This window comes from Rhineura floridana, chromosome 4 (genome assembly GCF_030035675.1).
Source record: "Rhineura floridana isolate rRhiFlo1 chromosome 4, rRhiFlo1.hap2, whole genome shotgun sequence".
Classification (NCBI taxonomy): Eukaryota; Metazoa; Chordata; class Lepidosauria; order Squamata; family Rhineuridae; genus Rhineura; species Rhineura floridana.
Genome location: NC_084483.1, coordinates 59,296,475 through 59,318,882, shown reverse-complemented (window position 1 = coordinate 59,318,882; position 22,408 = coordinate 59,296,475). Strand labels below are relative to the sequence as shown.

General features: G+C 43.7%; 1 protein-coding gene across 14 annotated transcripts in view; it reads right to left on the bottom strand.

Moving 5' to 3' along the window:
* The window catches only part of RIMS1 (regulating synaptic membrane exocytosis 1), a 542,374-nt gene extending 521,041 nt beyond the window's left edge, over window positions 1–21,333 (bottom strand). For 11 of the 14 annotated variants that reach the window (XM_061623103.1, XM_061623106.1, XM_061623108.1 and 8 more), the window contains exon 1: window positions 21,220–21,333. The gene's annotated coding sequence lies outside the window, so the exon portion shown is untranslated. The remainder of the gene's footprint in view (window positions 1–21,219) is intronic. The other 3 variants (XM_061623114.1, XM_061623116.1, XM_061623120.1) reach the window with 2 other exon arrangements.
* Between the last annotated feature and the right edge of the window lie 1,075 nt (window positions 21,334–22,408).

Below are 22,408 nucleotides of genomic sequence, written 5' to 3'. Positions count from 1 at the left end.
TAAAAGAATCAGTAAAGAGGAGAATCACTGCCAACACAGGTGTGCTGGGGCCTGCTAGGGATGTTTATGGTTGCTGCAGCATCCTTTCATATTTCTTATTTTATAAAATATTTTATAAACTATTTTGAATTTCAAGGGCAGCTGGGCAGGCAGGTCTATGGCTATAGATGCTCACTTTATTAATTTTAATGTTAAAAATATATTGTCCATTTCTATGACAAATTGGTCCTTATTCCCAAGTAAATGTGTTAACATCAGAAGAAGCAAATACTATTTCATCCTGTTGTCACAATCAGGGCCGGTTCTAAAGGATGGCCAGGTTGGGCACTGGACTGAGGGCCCCATAGCTCTAGGAGACCCTGGGGGCCCCCTGAGGGGCCCTCCGCTCCCCTTCCGTGATCCTGTGGATCGCAAGACGAGCTTCCGAGCCACCCGCCATCCCCCGCGCTTCACCTACCTTTCTCTGCTGTTCGCGCAGGGTTGCCATCAATAAAGATGGCGGCCGAGGTTTCCGTAAGGGACTGAAGCCTCTGCCACCATCTTGGTTGATGGCAGCAATGCGCGCGCTGCATGCCATCAACCAAGATGGCAGCAAAGGCTTCAATCCCTTACGGAAACCTCAGCCGCCATCTTTATTGATGGCAACCCTGCGCGAACAGCAGAGAAATGTAGGTAAGGGGGATGGCGGGCGGTTGGGAAGCTCGTCTTGCGATCCGCAGGATCACGGAAGGGAAGCAGAGGGGCCCAGGGCAGGCTAATGCCCAAGGGCCCCCGCATTCCTGGAGCCGGCCCTGGTCACAATGGCGCTATGATTTAAGTGAGCGTTTAAAATGAGAAACTGCATACGTTGAGTGTATTTCAAATAGTAAAATCAGGGTTAACACACTACTTTTGCTTGTTGTTTACGGTAGCTGGGGGGAGCGGAACCTGTGGCCTCCAGATGTTGTTAGATTTCAGTTCCCATTAACCCCAGCTAGCACAGCCAATGGTCAAGGATGATGGGAGTTCGACTCCAACAACATCTGGAGGGCCATAGGTTGCCAGGCCTGGCCTCCAAGAAGTCTTCTGTATCTTTAAAAGTTGTGCAGGGGGAAAGGAGAATTCCACCTTGTAGTTTTTCCCATTACAGTGTTGCAACAACACCTGCACTTGGCTGACTTTCTCTTCTCCTAAAGATACAGGATCGGTCTCAGGCCCTGAACCTTGCAACCCTAGTCCTAACCATGTTTATTCAGAAGTAAGTTCCACTGAGTTTATTGCGGCTTACTCCTGAAGTGAAAGTGAACATAGAATTACAGCCTTCAACTTCTAAATTGCTGCCCTGGGCTCCTGCTGGGAGGAAGGGTGGGATACAAATTGAATAAATAAATAAATAAATTCAATAATTTCCTTTAAATACTAGGTGATTTATCAATAAATACTATAAAATTTATGTCTGTTAGATGTTCAATGTGTCATCATGTGACTCTTATTGTTTCTTGTTACGAGTAGTACACAAGTAGTATAATGGTAGGGTGGTCATTTTCTTGTTTTCATTGTGAAACAGGAGTCTGAAATCCTCATTGATCTTCTGCAAGTCATCCTGAGATACACCAATACATTTTGATCTACTTTCTGCCCACCCTGCATTTAAAGTGCTATCCAAAAGCTAAATATTATGTCATAGATCAGTGGTTCCCAACCTGGGGGCCGTGAAGTAATCCAGAGGGGGTTGCAAACAGTAAAAATAATTATTATTTATTAATTTTTTAAAAAAGTCTTCACTCCCTGGACACTGTCTGCTCCCCAACACCACTGCGGATGACACCTCCTCCTTGCTCCAAATGAGAGGGGAGGACTTTTGCTGAAGTACTAGAGCATCTTTCAGGCGCACTAAGGGCAGGCATCAGCCTATAAAATACATGGCAGACACCAAAGGAGGCTGAGGGTGGAGCTACCAGAAAGAAGAGGGAATTACTACCACTGACTCCTGTCTCCTCACACTGCCACTGCTGATGACGCCCTTACTTAGAATGAGAGGGCTTTTTGTGAAGCAAACAAGCAAGGCTGCAAGGAAAGGCTGCTTTTCCCCTTCCTTTCAGGCAGCCAAGCTGCCTTCCTGGAGGAAGGGGGTCACAAAATCTTTTGAGCTTATAAAGGGGGTCCCGTACTCATAAAGGTTGGGAACCACTGACATAGATCATAAAAAGAGATACTGATTATCACTTTTTGATACTGAGCTACAAACATTTCCACTGAAAAACCATAAAAACCATACTCCAGAGCTTTCCTGTTTCTCAAATACCAGGAAAGGCTTTCCGGGGGACAGAGTATGTTACAGTCGGAGCAGCAGGCTGGAAAGCCCAATTGATAAATAATTTCCCCCACATTTATATTTTGAGTGTAGTTTTGTGTATTAAAACGCATGATGTCCTCAAGAAAGAATCAGATATACCATGTTGGAAGAATTGTTTCAGTTCATACTCTTTTAGGCAGCTTGTTTTTGTTGCAGCCCCCTCCTCCTCAAAATATTTTCATATATAAATATTCAATATATTTAGGTCTGCACTTTCACAGATTTATCTATGTCCTATTGATCTCTATAGGACTGTATAGACATGTATAGGATTGTTCCATGAAAGCCTACATCAAAAACCATACATATTTTAATAACAGGCAATGAAAAATGCAATATTTTAATAGCTATAATTATGATAGTTACAGGCTGGTATTTTCTTTTAAAAAGTTGGTGTTTTGATTTTAAAAACTTAAGAATCTGCAGGAAAAATTAAAAGAGTAAAACTACATTCCCATTTCTGCCAAAACTCTACTGAATGTACCCCTTGACAGGAAACAGTTTCAGGAAGTATAACAGACCCAGCATGCCTTGCCTTGTTGCCAGTAAAAGGGAATTGCTTCAATGGCGCATGTAATAAGTGTCATTGAAGCCATTTTCTTTCCCTGACAGCAAATGTGTATATAACGGAGACTGTACACTCGTTGAATGTTACATGTGAATAACTGTATGAGTGTACAGCCCAGCTACTTCTGTACCCAGGTACACAGACTGTACACTTGTTGACTGTAACGTGTGAACAGGGCCTTCCTTTTGTAACAATCTGATCCTATACACATTTACTCAGAAGAAGTGTCATGGTGTTCATTGGGCCTTACTATCCCAAGTAAGGGTGCATAGGAGGACCTTAGCTTTAAAGGAGCAGCCTCCTTTTTGTCTGTATTATAACACCAACCTTTCACCCAGCAACAGTAGCCTAAGAATTATAAACATAATGCAGGAGGGAAAAGAATAGTGACGACAGAGGGAAAAGGCCTTTTTACCCATTCCTTGTTGTACAGCTGCTCTCATACAAGTCAATGGAGCTGTGAAATTGATAGAATGAACAAGCAAACAGCTTCTGTTCTAGGCATTTTCCCTCCAAATAACTTTTTTAAAAGAAGCAAATAAAATGTTTAGTGCAGAGGAGGGATGCCATTCCAAAGTGCATTCCAAAGGATTCATTTCCTCAAAGGGGAGAGAGAATTTATGGGTTTCAACCTCACGTGAGAGTAGCTGGAGATTACTGGCCTCAGCCCTCTGTTTTCAAACAACTGGCTAATTATTTTGTGCCAAACATCTGGCACTGAACTGTAGCCAAAAGGCATCTCTTTTTAAAAAAATCAGTATTTCCTAAATGGTATCTCAAATGCATAGAGATTTGAATCTTGTTCCTGTTGGCTTTAGCTGACTAACCCTTGAGTTGGCAAGAAAGATCAAATTGCACTTAACATTCCTTATGTCCCTTGGTGTTGATGTGGGTGATCTTTTTGAGATCAATGGTAGGGCTATCTCTAGCTCAACAAAGACTTTGTGTCTATTTAGTTTCTCCCATAATCTTCTCTAGGGTTGCCAGGTCGGAACCATCCAAAAACCTGAGAAAATGGGGGCAGGCCCTAGTGACGTCAGGGGGTGGGCCCTAGTGATGTCATGGGGCAGGCCCTAGTGATGTCAGGGGCGGGCCCTAGTGATATCATTAAACATGATACATTGTATCAACCACAGTTGCTTGGAGCATACCATTCAAAAAAAAATTCTCTGGAGATTAAAATAGAAATCTTACCTAAAATAGGGTGTTCCTAGGTCCATCTGAAGTGACAAGGTCATTCTTTCTCACAAGCTTAGGGTGATGCAAAATGGAAATGGACTGCCTTCAAGTTGATCCCAGATAGGGTCTTCATGGTAAGCAGTACTCAGACAGAGGTGGTTTACTATTGCCTTCCTCTGAGTCTGAGAGGCAGTGACTGGCCCAAGGTCACCCAGGGAGCTTCATGGCTGTGTGGGGATTCAAACCCTGGTCTGCCAGGTCACAGTTCAACGCCTTTAGGGAACATTTACTCTAGCTTACTTTCTTCTGGGAAGAAGGGTTTACGTGCCCTCAGGCCAGCCCATTATTGGAAGAAAGGAGCTTAGTGTTGCAGAGACGTTAGATGGGAGCAACTGTAAGCATGCTTATTAAGGAACTAAGCCCCATAGAACTCAATAGGACTTACTTCTGAGTAGATATGGTTGCAGCCATGTTAAGGACAAGGCAGGGCATTCTAGGCAAAACAGACAAATAATTGGGTGTCAGAACAAATTAAACCAGAACTATCACTAGAAGCTAAAATGATGAAACTGAGGTTATCATACTTTGGACACATCATGAGAAGACATGATTCACTAGAAAAGACAATAATGCTGCGAAAAACAGAAGGGAATAGAAAAAGAGGAAGGCCAAACAAGAGATGGATTGATTCCATACAGGAAGCCACACACCTGAACTTACAAGATGTGAACAGGGTGGTTCATGACAGATGCTCTTGGAGGTCACTGATTCATAGGGTCGCTATAAGTTATAATCGACTTGAAGGCACATAACAACAACAACAAACCTCCCTGATAGACTGTGGGAATGCTGTGGACACAATATATTTCAACTTTAGCAAAGCTTTTGACAAAATGCCACATGATATTCTGATTAGCAAGCTAGCTGAATGTGGACTGGATGGAACAGCTATTGGGTGGATCCACAGTTGGCTACACAATCATATTCAGAGTGCTAATCAATGGTTTCTTCTCAACCTGGGGGGGAGTAACTAGCGGGCTACTATAGGGCTTGGGCTTGGACCCAGTGCTCTTCAACATTTTTATTAATGACTTGGATGAGGAGGCGCAGGGAATGCTTATCAAACTTGTAGATGATGCAAAATTTGGAGGAATACCTAATTCCCTGGAAGACAGAAACAAAATTCAAAGGGATCTTAATAGGCTGGAGCATTGGGCTAAAAACAGCAGAATGAAATTTAACAGGGATAAGTGTAAAGTTCTACACCTAGGAAAAAGAAACCAAATGCAGTTATTAAGATGGGGGATACTTGGCTCAGCAATACTACATCCAAGAAGGATCTTGGGATTGTTGTTGATCACAAACTGAATATGAGCCAACAGTGTGATGTGGCTGCAAAAAAGGCAAATGCTATTTGAAGCTGCATTAACATTTGGAGGCAATATGCCTCTGAAGACCAGTTGCGCTTATTTATTTTATTTATCTATTAAACTGATATCCCGCCTTTCCTCCCTGAAGGGTCCTGCTTGCAGGCTTCCTATTACGGTTGGGGTGAGGAACTAGATGTTCTTATGTCCTTAAGGGAACCTGAAAACTACTGAAAGGTACCAGGAGAACAGATGGGCCCAACTCCTGCTGTGCAGCTCCCAGCACGGGCGGATGAAGCAGGGTGGCCAAGGCAAATTAAGACTCCGAGCCCTGGCCTGAGGCAGGATTGGACCAGATGCGAGGATCCGCTTCATTTACCCAGGAATGTTGGATGCAGACCCATGGGTGCTCTCTAGCCCAGTGCTGTCTGCACTGGCAGCGGCTCTCAGGGCTTCAGGCAGGGGTGTCTCTCAGCCCTACCTGGAGATGCCGCTGAGGACTGAACCTGGGCCCTTCTGCATGTGCAACAGTTTCCCTAAAAATAAAGTAAGATTCTAGTCCTTATGGTTCTGAATGAAGGGTGATTTAAACAGGGAGCTGCTTTATACTGAGTTAGGCCATTGGTCCATCTGGTTCAGCATCAGCACTGTCTACAGCGACTGGCAGCGACTGTCCATGTTCTCTACCACTGAGTTACGGCCATCTTCCCTTGATTTAAAAGGGGGGGACGGGCTCTGGCCTGCAGGTCCCCCAATATCACCTGCTCCACAAGCTCTTCTCAGGCGGGAGGGTGTTCAGCACTGGGCAGTCTCTGCTTGAGGAGAATTTTGAAAGTGCACATTAGGCAAGCTGGCAGCTGACCCAAGGCATCTCCTCAGGCCACTGACCCACAGACAAAGCCAGCTGGGGCCTCAGGTTGATTTGGCTGCTGGTGGTCAATGGCTCTTGACAGACAAAAAGAGACTTCCTACTCTGCTGCGGGGGTCTTTGCACGCACACTGAGAGGTTTAACTTCCAGAGTCTTGAGTGGAGGCAACTCAATGCTGAAAAAAGACTAGAAACTTGTTAGCAGAGTTAGGTTTGGGATCAAGAGCAGACCCAGCGCTGATGTGTGTGTGTGTGTGTGTGAGAGAGAGAGAGAGAGAGAGAGAGTGAGAGAGACTTTCCCTGTGAAGTAGCAGACTTTTACTCTGCAGCAATAACTGAGGATTCAGACTTAGTAAAATAAGGAACAGCTTGCTTCATTGAAGGAAATACACAATAGATAGGAAAGGGATTCTAGTTCTAGTAAACTACCTGCATTGGAGGTTCATGGACCTGACATGGCCTTTGCCCTCATGCTGCAGGTGAGAGAGACAAAGCAAAGACATCTCTTCTCTTCAAGAGACAGAGAAGAAGCAGGAAGGAGAGAGTTGGAAAGTGTGGTCAGCATTCCTAAGAGGTATCAGTTTTCAGGAAGGAAGATGAGCATATGACCAAAGGAAAGGCACAGCTTAGCAACCTGGAGGTCTCCTCTCTGTCTCCCTCCAGACGTGGAAACACCCAAATCGAGTTGCATTTCCACAATTCCAACACAAGTGATGCTTAAAATGGAAACTGTGATTTATCAGGGGCAGGGATTAGGAAACAGACATTGTTCCTGGGGAACCTGGCCTGGTTTTCCCTGCCTTCCATCTGCAAGATTCTTTCTTTATTTTAAGACCCACTCTGCACCCACCTGTTCCCGGGGCTGCCAGCTTTCTTTGGGTGGCAGCCAGAAATTCAAGACGTAGAACTTTCATTGTCACAGAGATGAGGGGACGGGCCTGTTCACCTGCTGAAGTTCCATACACACACAAACCCAGCTGGAAAAATCACATGGCAACCTCATCCTGCTATACATTTTGCTTATTCAAACATTTGGTTTTCAACAATCCAAGGAGCAGTGGCAGACATGGAACCACCAGCTTTCCACAATCAGAAAAGGAAGAGGGGCGGGCCAGGGTGTGAGAGTGTGTGTGTGTGTGTGATGGAATTTCCTCCCCCAAGGTGTGGTGATGGCCAGAGACTGCTGAGCCCCATCTCTCAGGCCTCTCTCTCTCTCAGGCCTCTCTCTCTCTCTCTCTCTCTCTCAGGCCTCTCTCTCTCTCTCTGGCCTCTCAGGCCTCTCTCTCTCTCTCTGGCCTCTCTCTCTGGCCTCTCAGGCCTCTCTCTCTCTCTCTCTCTCAGGCCTCTCTTCTCTCAGGCCTCTCTCTCTCTCTCTCTCTCTCTGCAATCAGCCGCAGTCCAACCTGCTCCAGCTCCTGCCACCCGCAGCCTTCTGCTTCCAAACGAGATTCCAAACTGCTCTATTGGCCACGATGCAAACCGCAGCCAGAAACGCCCATCGCAGCCGCTCCTCCTACCCAGCAGCCATGTGTGTCAATCACGCATGCGTGCCTGAGGGGGACGTCCAAAAGCCGGAGATCAGCCTCTTCACACCAAATATGGCTGGAGGCCGGAGACGGCCCACTTTTGCTGGAGACTCCGGCAGAAAACCGGAGACCTGGCAACCCTAATCTTCTCCCTTATTTTATACTGTATTGAAAGTGCTTTCCATTATGACCAGCTCAAATTAGTACCTGCCCCTTAGGATTTTTGGTAGTGTTCATTAAAGAAACGATGACTCAAACACCCTGTATGATGAAATTTCATTCCATTTTATATGTGCACCCTGCTTTTTCTTCCAAAAGGAAGCCCAAAGCAGCTAACAACAATAATGTCAAAACCAAGTAAACCAAATCAAACAGAAAAAGATTGCATTTATTTGGTTAAACCAGCCTTTGCCAACCTGGTGCCCTCTAGATATTTCGGGCAAACATCAGCCTGAGCCAGCATGTGTGTGTGTGTGTGTTATGTGCCTTCAAGTCAATTACAACTTATGGCGACCCCATGAATCAGCGACCCCCGGTAACATCTGTTGTAAACCACCCTGTTCACATCTTGTACGTTCAGCATAAGGAAATGTAATCCAAAACATCTGGAAGGTACCAGGTTGGTAAAGACTGGGTTAGCAGAGTCTATTCCACTAGAGCTACTGGGGCACAACCCTCCCAATGAGACTGTCAAGCAATTTTAAAAAATCCTCCCCCCAAAAATCTCAAAGCTACACAATCTTTCCTGTTCCACACACATTTTACGTTTCCATGGATTTACAAAGGCTTGTGGAGGCATTTCTGTCAATCTCTTCTTTGCTAGCCAATCAGCTCTCTGCATCACTCAGCCAATCCTAATTCAAAATTATTGCCCAATCCAAAAATATTATGGTAAAGAGGTCCTTCACATGTCTCATTAGGAGGACTGACAGCTTTTTAGCCCAGTCGGAGCTTCCTCCTCTCTCCTTGTTGTTATGAGGTCAAAGTTCATTGGGTACATTAACTTGAGAGCTTATAGTCGTACCAGAATTATATATCTGTTCTGACCATGCTCAGAGCTGTTTCACTGAAAGCCATATCTTCTGGGAACCTGAGAAGCAACAGGAAATGTTACTACTTTGAGAAGCTTTTCTTTCTTTCTTTCTTTCTTTCTTTCTTTCTTCTGTTTTAGTGAACATCTCATCATCACCCTCCCTTGTTTCATCTAGTGACAAATGTTTAATTTGAAAGATGCCCATCTTCACTCAGGTATGTAGCGAAACATACACAGCAATGAGTTTCCTCTGCAAGCCTTAGTGCTATTGCTAGATGGTGCCTTCCTCAAGAAATCTCATCACAGGGAGAGTGCTTTATGTTATTAGAAGTCCAATTAAAACAAAATCAAATAGTTTCATTAACTGCAACAACCAAAAATTATACTCCCAATTGCTTTCTTCTCATTTAAGAGCATTTACATCTGAATGACTTTTCAGCTGTGTGCATGTTTGTAATTAATGCAATTACAAACTAGGGATCCTTTCCCAAAACTTAAAAAAAATGAAAAAGAACATTATCAAGTCTACTGTTTTAATTGAAATAAGGTTGTTTTCAAGCGCATGGTGAATTATTTAACTTCTGTTATCGATACAGAATATTTGCACAGCATAATAAATCAGCATCAGCATCTGTGCCTACCCCTCCTGCCATTTCAATTTGTGGGAAGCTTGTAGATTTAACACCAATAGTTTAATTTATTTATTTAGCTTATGCCTAGTAATTGTACCTTCACTAGTTTGAATTGGAGCATCTTATGTAATGATGTCTACACCTCTCTGAGTATGTCTGTTGTCTGTTCATCTCCACCTCCTAAACTATTTTGCCAATCCAGAAAGAGAAGACACTGAAAACTGTGGGGAGGGGGAGGTAACAGTCTTGCTGTGAAGAACCTGCAACTTTCCACCTGGAAGACAGACCTACATATGTCCCTTTTCCACAAGAACACCAGCGGCATGGGGACATAATCACTGCTTCTGTCTGCTCGGTGATATCAGCAGACATTATACCAACTCTTCTCAGACCAATATGTGTATTCTAGCAATATAACACACTTCACACTAAAGGAAGGAACAAAGACTGTCATGATGAACAATCCTGGAAAAAACAATGACACAGCAGAGAGAAATGAGGGTCCTCAGGGAATTAGAGAAGTAGGAAGCAACGAACCATTAAAAAAAATTGGCAAGGCCACCCAAGAAAAAAGTTATAGATGGCAATCACCCACCCACATTGCTGAACTCCATCTTTAATGCCATATTTTCATAGAACTCATCCTACCCTGACCATGAGCAGGAGTCAAATGAAATTTGAGGAGTGCCAAAGGGTAGCTTAATCAGGCAGATGGCAAGTAGGGTTAGCCTGGAGTGGCAGGCCCCTTGGATAGGAAGAAAACAGCTTGCTCAGACCAGGGGAGGCATTTTATTATTCTTGAGCTACAGTATCACTCCCAAGGTCTACCCCCTTCTAAAGAAGGGAAAACCTTTTAGGAAAAACCTGGAGCCTAATGCTCTATTGCCTCTCAGTCAGCTTCTGCCTTGCGTGTTGCCTGCATTGAGGAGCAGGCCCTGGGGAGCCTGTGTTCCCTAGTGTAAAGGGGGATGGTTCCTCAGGAGAATCTATCTCAGGGGGTGATACTGTTTCTGGGGGGAGCAGTTATGAGGAACTCTGGCTCAAAGGATTACTGCTCCAGGCCCGATGTCAGTGCCTGGGTTCATTATCACCACATCTTGCACCACCGGTCTTCCTGATCTAGCTGGTTCCTCCTCCTCCTCCCTAGCTGCTGTTCAAGGTTGGGGTCATCATGACATACATAGCTACCATCTGGTGGCCATCCTACTAATTACACAGTATTTCCTGCATTTTTTGTTTAAAGGATAACAACTGCCCAGCTCACCACTGGGATAGTTAGGAGCAGTAATAGCAACATCATATATGACAACTTGACATTTAACCATTTTTTAAAATCATGGACTTGCCCCAAAGCTTACAATTTACTAAATGATATACAACATAAGATAATAAAAAGGTAAAGAAAGGGGAGGAGAATGACAATAGAACTAAACATAGGTTGATTTAGCCACCTTGGGGGTGCTTTTGAGAACCAAAAGCCGGGATAAAAATAATTTCATATATATAAAAATTGCCAAAACAATTGCATTTAAATATGTTTCTTAAAGACTGGAATGGGAATGGACTGTATATCTCAACAGACACTCCAAAGAAAAGGGCAACGAAAGAAAAGACTGAGATAGAGGCAGTGGCATAGAAGAAAACTGTGACTTGGAAAGCAAAAATAAAATAAAAATTGAGAAATTATGAAATGGCACAGGGAATGCATACATAAAATTTTCTGGATGGAAGGATATAAGGTAATCAACAAAGGCCCCATGTGCCCCACACATTTAAAGCACTCTGTAATAGTCATGGCTTCCCCTAAAGAATCCTGGGAACTGTGTAGTTTATTAAAGGTGCTAAGAGTTGTTAGGAGACCCGTATTCCCTCACAGAGCTACAAATCCAAGCAGTTTAACCATCAGTGCCTCTTCCCAGGGAACTCGGAGATTTGTAACTCTGTGAAGAAGTTTCCTAATAACTCTCAGCACCCTTAATAAACTACACAATTCCCAGGAAACTTTGGGGGAAGCCATGACTGTTAGTGGCATCATATTGTTTTAAATGTATGGTGAGGATATGGCCAAAGTCATACAAGCAAAGGAATTATGTGTTCAAATGTATGCACACATATATAGAAATGAGCAAAGAGAATAAAAGTCCAAAATATGAGGGCCAAGAAGCAAGGAATTCTAACAATCCAATCAAAATAAAATTAAAGGGCAAGCTAATGAATGGGCAGTTGTCAACAAAAAGAATAACCCTTGAAAGGATGAAGCTAAAGAAGAGAAACATTAGCATTCATGAGATGAAAAAGGAAGGTTTTTTGAAAGCACACTAAAATTTGCAGCAGCAGCATGAGTGTCATCAGGGGCTGAGGAAGGGGAGAGGCTCCGAAAGGAAACAGGAAACCAGAATTTGGGAGGACAAACAATGAACATTACTTTGACTAAGAAATGTTGAGGAGATAAAAGATAATGACAAGAAGGATGAGCATTAATACAAACAGAAAGCAAATAGTAATGAGAAAAATAGGACTATTTAGCATGTGCATACACATACAAGCACACACATACACACAAACACATGCACATATATATAAAAGGTAGGAGAAAAGAGAGCACAAATTTAAAATGACAAAAATCAGATGACAGATGGGATTTGAACCATGACTGTTAGCAGTGCAAATGTACAAACAGGAGATGGCACAATTTAGGAATGAGCCAAGGCTGAGCAGATCAAGTATGATGATGAAAACATCAAACAAATGAAGGACAGACACCACAGGAGCAGCAATGGTAGGTACATCGTACAGAAATAGGAGGTGGATTTGAGTTAGGTGAGCAAGGACTGAATTTCCCTGAATGATTTCAGAACTGTAGACGAAGTAGAATTAAGCAACAGAGTAAATGAAATTAAATGATGGTCATATAGGGGATAAGGAATATTAGAAAAATCTACAGGTGAACATGACGAAGTGATAACTAAATCAAGATAATGGGAGTGGCAAAGGAAGGAAACAGGGAAAGATCAAAGGAATAATGCAAAGAGGGGAGACCCTGAAGGATATCTAAATCAGCTTTTTGATCAATGTGCACGTCCCCACCTAGTGAAACAGGAGAAGAAAATGCCAGAAAAGATGAAAGCCAGACTTTAAAATCAGACCAAACAAAAGTACACAATGAATCAAGAGGGTGGTACACAACCACCAGAGAAATGCTTGCCAGAGAAGTCATATAGCATAGGATTCAAAAGTGAAAAAAGAAGAGGAAGGGGAAAAATAATATTTTGGTGAAAGAAGCTCTACACACACACAAGCACCCATTACAGGCAGGGAGAGTGTGAAAAAGATTTTTAAAATGGGAAGATAATGCAGCAGAAGTAACAGAGATCCAGGTGTCAGTTAAATGCATAAAAAGTGAAAAAAGAAAACATACATAATGAATTATTGAAGCATTGTTCACAAGCAGCTTGATAGAGTACTTAAAAAATAAAAGTACAAAGGGAGGAAAAGGTAGCATAGCCATGACTGTGAGCAAATCACCCACAAGAGATAATTCATATATACAGCATGATACAACCAATAAGCAATACAAATAAGTAAAAAGCCAATTTGTGGGTGTGGGGAACACCTTCACAAACCTGCAAAGCTGGGAAATGTCTTAGATCATTTCCAGATGACATGTTTAATGCGCATTCGGCCTGATTTGTACGCAGAGAAATTAAACGACATTGGCTGTTTAAAGAGCATTCATCCTGGGGCCTGTCCATACTACTGTATAATCTGCAGTGTTACTGATTTGTGTCCTTATTAATTCACCGTCGTCCATATGACATCATAAACCAGTACAGATTTTCACATTTACAAATCCACATTAGAAATACCACTGAAAGACTGATATGGTTTCCTGTATCAATAATCAACTGCATTAATGTCAATGCGCTTGGATGCAATGCTATGGACTTTCCTGCAATAGGTGGTCCATGGGCATTCCTCCATCATATGCCAAGCCCCCTGTCTCCTCCCCCTGTAATAGCCTGTTGCATTTCTGGTACTGAAGTTGGATCCACCCTCTGTCCATGCCCCCTCCTTCTTTCTTACAGTTTTCCTGCTTCTGGTACTGAACTGGGGTACTTTTGGCTTCTGTAACTGTATTGCATTGGATTTTTTTTCAAAAAAAACTATTGTTTTTCAATCAAACGTAAAATCAAATTAATAATATTTCCACTTAAAAGCTATTTTGCAATATTATGCAAACAATTCATTGAAAACATGGAGTTTAAAGGAGGAGGTTTTCAGGTGAGCTTCCTTGGGCTGATAGGGGGAAAGGGGGGTGGAAGAGGAGCAAGCTCTAGTACTTTAATGTGGCATTGATCTTGCAACCAATCCAGCAGCAGGTGAAGCCTCTCTTTTCCCACCCAACAGCTGACGGGGATGGGAGGGGGAGCCAAACACACCAAAGAACCAGCCAGCCAGATATGTGTGTGTGTGTGTGTGTGTGTGTGTGTGTGTGTGTGTGTGTGTGTGTGTGTGAGAGAGAGAGAGAGAGAGAGAGAGAGAGAGAGATGGCACTCTATGTTTATTTATTTATTTGTTTATTTATTTATTTCATTAAACTTATAGACCGCCCCATAGCCGAAGCTCTCTGGGCGGTTTACAAGAACAAGAACAGCATCAGAAATACAATATACATATAACAATATAAAACATTAAAATTTAAAAATTTTAAGATTAAAACAGTTCCAACATATACTAACTAATTAAAATGCCTGGGTGAAGAGAAAAGTTTTAACCTGGCGCCGAAAAGATAGTAATGTTGGCTCCAGTTGTATTTCCTCAGGGAGGTTGTTCCACAGTTTGGGGGCCACCACTGAAAAAGCCCTTTTTCGTGTTGCTGCTCTCCGAGCTTCCCTATGGGTAGGCACGCGGAGGAGGGTCTTCGTTGATCAGCGGAGTGTACGGGCAGGTCCATATCAGGGGAGGCGTTCCAACAGGTATTGTGGTCCTGTGCCGTGTAGGGCTTTGTAGGTTAAAACCAGCACTTTGAACCGGGCCCGGAAACATATAGGTAGCCAATGCAAGCAGGCCAGAACAGGTGTTATATGGTCGGACCATCTGGTCCCCGTTAACAGTCTGGCCGCTGCATTCTGCACAAGCTGCAGTTTCCGAACCGTCTTCAAAGGCAGCCCCACGTAGAGTGCATTGCAGTAATCTAGTTTCGAGGTTACCAGCACATGAACTACTGAAGCGAGGTTCTCCCTGTCCAGATAGGGGCGTAGTTGGGCCACCAGCCGGAGTTGGTAAAAAGCACCCTTTGCCACCGAGGCTATCTGAGCCTCGAGTGACAGGGATGATTCTAGAAGGACTCCCAAACTACGAACCTGCTCCTTCAGGGGGAGTGCAACCCCATCCAGAACAGGTCTAACATCCACCAACCGGTCAGGAGAACCACCCACCAGCAGCATCTCAGTCTTGTCTGGCTTAAGCCTCAGTTTGTTAGCTCTCATCCAGTCCATTGTCGCAGCTAGGCATCGGTTCAGCACGTCAACAGACTCACCTGTAGAAGATGAAAAGGAGAAATAGAGCTGCGTGTCATCAGCATACTGATGGCAATGCACTCCAAAGCTCCTGATGACCGCACCCAGTGGCTTCATATAGATATTAAAAAGCATGGGGGACAGAACTGACCCCTGCAGAACTCCATACTGGAGGTCCCAGGGTGCCAAGTAATGCTCCCCAAGCGCTACCCTCTGGAGACGGCCCACCAAGTAGGAGCGGAACCACTGCCACGCAGTACCGCCCACTCCCAAATCAGTGAGTTGGCCCAGAAGGATACCATGGTCGATGGTATCAAAAGCCGCTGAGAGATCAAGGAGAATCAGCAGAGTCACACTCCCCCTGTCTGTCTCCAGACAAAGATCATCATACAGGGCGACCAAGGCTGTCTCCGTGCCAAAACCGGGTCTAAAGCCAAATCCAAGAGTATTCTTTTTTCTCGGAGCCTGAAACTGACTAATCTGGTTCCTTCCTTTGCTAACTTGAAACTGAATGACAGACGATCTCTTGCTTTCTCCCATGGTTGGCTGCGGACGATCTAATACAATTTGGGAGGAGGAGGCATGAAAAAGAGATTTGATGGGTGCACTAGGCAGAAGGAAAGCCCTTTCAAAATGGTGACAGCAGGAGATAGTGGGAAACGATTGAACACGGAAAGGGATTTGCCTCCCAGGTTGACAAATTCAATGGAATTGGGAGTAACTAGCAGCTCCTATCCTTAGTATGCACTATGTTATATGTAACAGTCCAGACGTTTATTTTGCTTACACTTGGGAGGGGGATGTCCATTAACTTTGCCCTTTTGCACATGCATGGGAATTTTAAAAAAAGTTTCTGCACTCTTCCAAAAAAGCATCAAAAAGCAAATGATCATAATGGAGCAATCACTGAAAAGATGAGGAGTCGCCAATGCTAAAGCAATTTAGACCAAAAAAAGCCCACATGTATGGATGCTTGAAAATCAGCTTTTCACAATATAAATCTGACGTCAAACAGGATATGAATGGATCTCGAGCCACCAAACAAATATGGAAAACATGGATTTTCTGGTTAGGTATGGATGGGCTCCTGTTTTATTTGTGGGGAGATTAGATGATATCGTGTCAAAGCAAGTGCTGTCCCACACTTTCCAGTGCATTTTCCTTGTTGCAAAAAGGCCAGTCTTTTGGGGAAGTGGGCTTATTTTGCAAGAGTTCCAGATCAGCTTTAAGAACATAAGAACATGAGAAGAGTCTGCTGGATCAGGCCAGTGGCCCATCTAGTCCAGCATCCTGCTCTCACAGTGGCCAACCAGGTGCCTGGGGGAAGCCCGCAAGCAGGACCCGAGTGCAAGAACACTCTCCCCTCCTGAGGCTTCCGGCAACTGGTTTTCAGAAGCATGCTGCCTCTGACTAGGGTGGCACAGCACAGCCATCATGGCTAGTAGCCATTGATAGCCCTGTCCTCCATGAATTTGTCTAATCTTCTTTTAAAGCCATCCAAGCTGGTGGCCATTACTGCATCTTGTGGGAGCAAATTCCATAGTTTAACTATGCGCTGAGTAAAGAAGTACTTCCTTTTGTCTGTCCTGAAGCTTCCAACATTCAGATTCTTTGAATGTCCACGAGTTTTAGTATTATGAGAGAGGGAGAAGAACTTTTCTCTATCCACTTTCTCAATGCCATGCATAATTTTATACACTTCTATCATGTCTCCTCTGACCCGCCTTTTCTCTAAACTAAAAAGCCCCAAATGCTGCAACCTTTCCTCGTAAGGGAGTCGCTCCATCCCCCTGATCATTCTGGTTGCCCTCCTCTGAACCTTTTCCAACTCTATAATATCCTTTTTGAGATGAGGCGACCAGAACTGTACATAGTATTCCAAATGCGGCCGCACCATAGATTTATACAACAGCATTATGATATCGGCTGTTTTATTTTCAATACCTTTCCTAATTATCGCTAGCATGGAATTTGCCTTTTTCACAGCTGCAGCACACTGGGTCGACATTTTCATCGTGCTGTCCACTACAACCCCGAGGTCTCTCTCCTGGTTGGTCACCGCCAGTTCAGACCCCATGAGCGTATATGTGAAATTAAGATTTTTTGCTCCAATATGCATAATTTTACACTTGTTTATATTGAATTGCATCTGCCATTTTTCTGCCCATTCACTCAGTTTGGAGAAGTCTTTTTGGAGCTCTTCGCAATCCCTTTTTGTTTTAACAACCCTGAACAATTTAGTGTCGTCAGCAAACTTGGCCACTTCACTGCTCACTCCTAATTCTAGGTCATTAATGAACAAGTTGAAAAGTACAGGTCCCAATACCAATCCTTGAGGGACTCCACTTTCTACAGCCCTCCATTGGGAGAACTGTCCGTTTATTCCTGCTCTCTGCTTTCTGCTTCTCAACCAATTCCTTATCCACAAGAGGACCTCTCCTCTTATTCCATGACTGCTAAGCTTCCTCAGAAGGTTTTGGTGAGGTACCTTGTCAAAAGCTTTTTGAAAGTCTAAGTACACTATGTCCACTGGATCACCTCTATCTATATGCTTGTTGACACTCTCAAAGAATTCTAATAGGTTACTGAGACAGGACTTTCCCTTGCAGAAGCCATGCTGGCTCTGCTTCAGCAAGGCTTGTTCTTCTATGTGCTTAGTTAATCTAGCTTTAATAATACTTTCTACCAGTTTTCCAGTGACAGAAGTTAAGCTAACTGGCCTGTAATTTCCGGGATCCCCTGTGGATCCCTTTTTGAAGATTGGCGTTACATTTGCCACTTTCCAGTCCTCAGGCACGGAGGAGGACCCAAGGGACAAGTTACATATTTTAGTTAGCAGATCAGCAATTTCACATTTCAGTTCTTTGAGAACTCTCGGGTGGATGATTTGTCAGTTTTTATATTGTCTTCCTCTCTCCACTATTTGTCTCAGTTCCTCAGAATCCCTTCCTGCAAATGTTAGTTCAGGTTCAGGGATCTGCCCTATATCTTCCACTGTGAAGACAGATGCAAAAAATTCATTTAACTTCTTTGCAATCTCCTTATCGTTCTTTAGTACACCTTTGACTCCCTTATCATCCAAGGGTCCAATCGCCTCCCTAGATGCTCTCCTGCTTTGAATGTATTTATAGAATTTTTTGTTGTTGGTTTTTATGTTCTTAGCAATGTGCTCCTCAAATTCTTTTTTAGCATCCCTTATTGTCTTCTTGCATTTCTTTTGCCAGAGCTTGTGTCCTTTTTTCTTTTCTTCATTCGGACAAGACTTCCATTTTCTGAAGGAAGACTTTTTGCCTCTAAGAGCTTCCTTGACTTGGCTCGTTAACCATGCTGGCATCTTCTTGGCCCTGGCGGTATCTTTTCTGATCTGCGGTATGCACTCCAGTTGAGCTTCTAATATAGTGTTTTTAAACAACTTCCAAGCATTTTCGAGTAGTGTGACCCTCTGGACTTTGTTTTTCAGCTTTCTTTGTACCAATCCCCTCATTTTTGTGAAGTTTCCTCTTTTGAAGTCAAATGTGACCGTGTTGGATTTTCTTGGCAATTGGCCATTTACATGTATGTTTAATTTAATAGCACTGTGGTCACTGCTCCCAATCGGTTCAACAACACTTACATCTCGCACCAGGTCCCGGTCCCCACTGAGGATTAAGTCCAGGGTTGCCGTCCCTCTGGTCGGTTCCATGACCAACTGGTCTAGGGCATAGTCATTTAGAATATCTAGAAATTTTGCTTCTTTGTCATGACTGGAACACATATGTGGCCAGTCTATGTCTGCGTAGTTGAAGTCACCCATTACTACCACATTTCCTAGTTTGGATGCTTCCTCAATTTCTTATCTCATCTCAAGGTCTCCCTGAGCATTTTGATCAGGGGGACGATAGATTGTTCCCAGTATTAAATCCCTCCTGGGGCATGGTATCACCACCCACAACGATTCTGTGGAGGAGTGCGCCTCTTTTGGGGTTTCGAGCTTGCTGGATTCAATGCCTTCTTTCACGTATAGAGCGACTCCGCCACCAATACGTCCTTTCCTGTCCTTCCGATATAGTTTATATCCAGGGATAACCGTATCCCACTGGTTTTCTCCATTCCACCAGGTCTCCGTTATGCTCACTATATCAATGCTCTTCTCTAAGACCAAGCACTCCAGTTCTCCCATCTTGGTTCGGAGGCTCCTAGCATTAGCGTACAGGCACTTGTAAGCAGTGTCTCTCTTCAAGTGTCTTTGGCACTTGTGGTTAGGCCTGTGGTAATTTTGCCCTTCTGAATTTATATCCTGTGCCCCTGCTCTCACAATGCCTACTTCTAGGCCTACCCCTTTTAAAATTTCATCATTTCTTTGATCTTTATCCCAGGGGGGAGGTTTATTCCGAACTGGACCTTCCTCAGCTCCTGTCGGGTTTCCCCCCTCAGTCAGTTTAAAAGCTGCTCTGCCGCCTTTTTAATTTTAAGTGCCAGCAGTCTGGTTCCCTTCTGGTTCAAGTGGAGCCCGTCCCTTTTGTATAGGCCCGGCTTGTCCCAAAATGTTCCCCAGTGCCTAACAAATCCAAACCCTTCCACCCGACACCATCGTCTCATCCACGCATTGAGACTGCAAAGCTGTGCCTGTCTGGCTGGTCCTGTGCGTGGAACCGGTAGCATTTCAGAGAAAGCCACCTTGGAGGTCCTGGCTTTCAGCATCCTACCTAGCAACCTAAATTTTGCTTCCAGGACCTTATGGCTGCATTTCCCCATGTCGTTGGTGCCAACGTGCACCACGACCACTGACTCCTCCCCAGCACTGTCTACCAAACTATCTAAATGACGGGCGACATCCACAACCTTCGCACCAGGCAGGCAAAACACCTTGCAGTCTGCATGCCCATCACACACCCCACTGTCTGTTAATGTTATGTTATGTTAATGTTTATTTATACCCCGCCTTTCAGCCAAAAGGCCCTCAAGGCAGCTTACAGAAAAAGTAAACACAAATATAAAAATACATCAACAAGGCAATACATTGTACAAAAAATTAAATTAAATAGCAAATAACATTATATCAAGAAAAAATATCCAGGAAGGCATTCTGTCTTGCCTGAACTTACAACTGTTTCAAGGGCGGTACACCAGTCCAAAACAGCAATGGCCTGCGACTCAGGCCAAGAGTAGTACAGCTTAACGCTGAGGGTCTCCGTCTGCATGCCCTGGCCCATGACGACGACGACACTGATAGAGTGGAAGCAAGGTGGTGGCAACTGGCAGGCCGACTATGTTCTGTCTATGTTCCTAATGATCGAATCACCCACTACAAGGATCCCTCCACTCCCTGGAGATATATCCTTGGCACGAGAGGATAGCTGCTCATCCCCCAAGGAATGGGTCCCTTCTAAGGGATCGTTTCCCTCTTCCTTGGCTGGATGCTCTCCTTCCCTGAGACCATCGTTCTCCATGATAGCAGAAGAGCTATCATCCTTGGAGTGGAACACAGCTATAACGTCCCTGAAGGCCTCCTCCACACACCTCTCTGCCTCTCTCAGCTTTTCCAGGTCAGCCACCTTGGCCTCAAGGAAATGAAGTCACACCCACGACTTCTGTCCAACAGGCAGATAGTCGTACATGCTGCAGGCAGTGCAAAACACTGGAAAGCCCCCACACCCCTGCTGGCTTCTTACCTGCATAGTTTTGTTTAAGGTTTATTACGTCAATGGGTTGGAAACTGCGGTTTAGTTGAGGTCAGGGAACAGACGGGCAGAGTGGGCTGGCCTCCTCGCCCTGCTGCCTAACTTGCCTTGACGCTTTGTCAGCTGGGACCTCAACGCTTTTTTTGTTTGTTGCTTTCCCACCTAGAACAGCCTGACCTTTCTTTAACCTAGGGCAACATAGCTTGTGGTTGTGTTTAAGGAAGGCTAAAGCTGCCCTTTTTAGCAAAGACTGAGCTGACTCTCTCCCTGTATGTATTGGTGGAGTTTCCTTTTTCCCCTTCTCTCCGACTGGAATTTAGCCTTGTTTACAGTGTCCCCTGAAGCTTTCCTGCTAGGGTAGTGTTGAAAACTAGCTTTCTATAGGCTCCCTTCTCCTAGGATCTGTCTCCTAAGATATAGGTTCTTTCAGGATTTGGCTGCTAGCTCAGGGTGACCTTAGGCTGCCCTTATTACTTATTGCTCTGAGCTGTTTTAATTCAATTAAATAATGAAATAAATGGGAGCTACTTACCCTCTTTTCGCTCTGCCGCTTAACTCGCCTTGATGCTTTGTCAGCTGGGGCCTTGACACTTCATCAGCTGGGGCTCCCTCTAGCTCGTGGAGCAGCTTTAATCTTTATGCTGGCCTTCAGCTCCTGAGATATGTTTTCAGAACCCATCCTATTCTTGTTATTGAAATGTGGTTTTATTCTTTTTAATATTGTATTTTAGATTTTCAAACGCACCCTGGGACCTATTGGTAAAGGGCAGGCATTAATAATAATAATAATAATAATAATAATTGCACAGCCTGGATTTTCCCAGATGTGATTAATTCAACACAAAAATAAGGACCATCTGGAAGTGTCCTATGTGTTTTGCTAGAAAGCCACTTCTTAGCAACAGTAGTTATTGCTGGCCTGGGATAGTAATGTCAACCCACAATGCTGAGTCAGTGCCATCCCTTTGTAAATGTTGCACTTGCAGCTAGCCTCAATGTTTATTTGTGTTAAGGAAGCATCCTCATGTAATGTATAAGAAAAGTGGAAGGAATGAGTGATATTCAGTGCCAGTCCTTCTCAGAGTAGATCCACTGAATCTAACAGATTTGACTAACTTAGGTTCATTAATTTCAATGGGTCTATTGTGAGTAGGATTTAGTTAAGGCAAACAATAACTCTCTAGCAATTAGTGAAATCTTCAAGGTTTCTGGAGGAAACATACAGCTCTCCCGGAGATGAAGGCTAGATTCCAACTTGGAGGCTGTCTGCTTTCTACAATATACATAGCATAATCTCATTACTTTGTGTCCAACAGAACTGCTGGAATTGACTGGATATCTACTTAAAATAGAAGCAATAAACATGTTAACATATTATGCTAAAAAGAAAAAGAGAACAACTATTTTTGTTTCTGTCAACAACACTATTTAGCACATGATTTACAGCCACCTGGCACCTTTTGTCACAAAACTACATAAATAAGCCAAAATAACAATAACAACAACAATAAAGATACATAGAGGTGGGAGAGAGAATGAGAATTGGTATTTTGCCCTTCCCTGTGGCTTTGTGTTCAAAATCTTCCTATTTATTTTTGTAGGTATTTCTGTACTTCCCCAGACATGGCATATGTTCAGGGCATTTATATGCAAAAAAAGATCTGGAATCCTTGCAATAACAAGCCTTTCTTTGGCATCCTTGCTGCACATCACATATACAG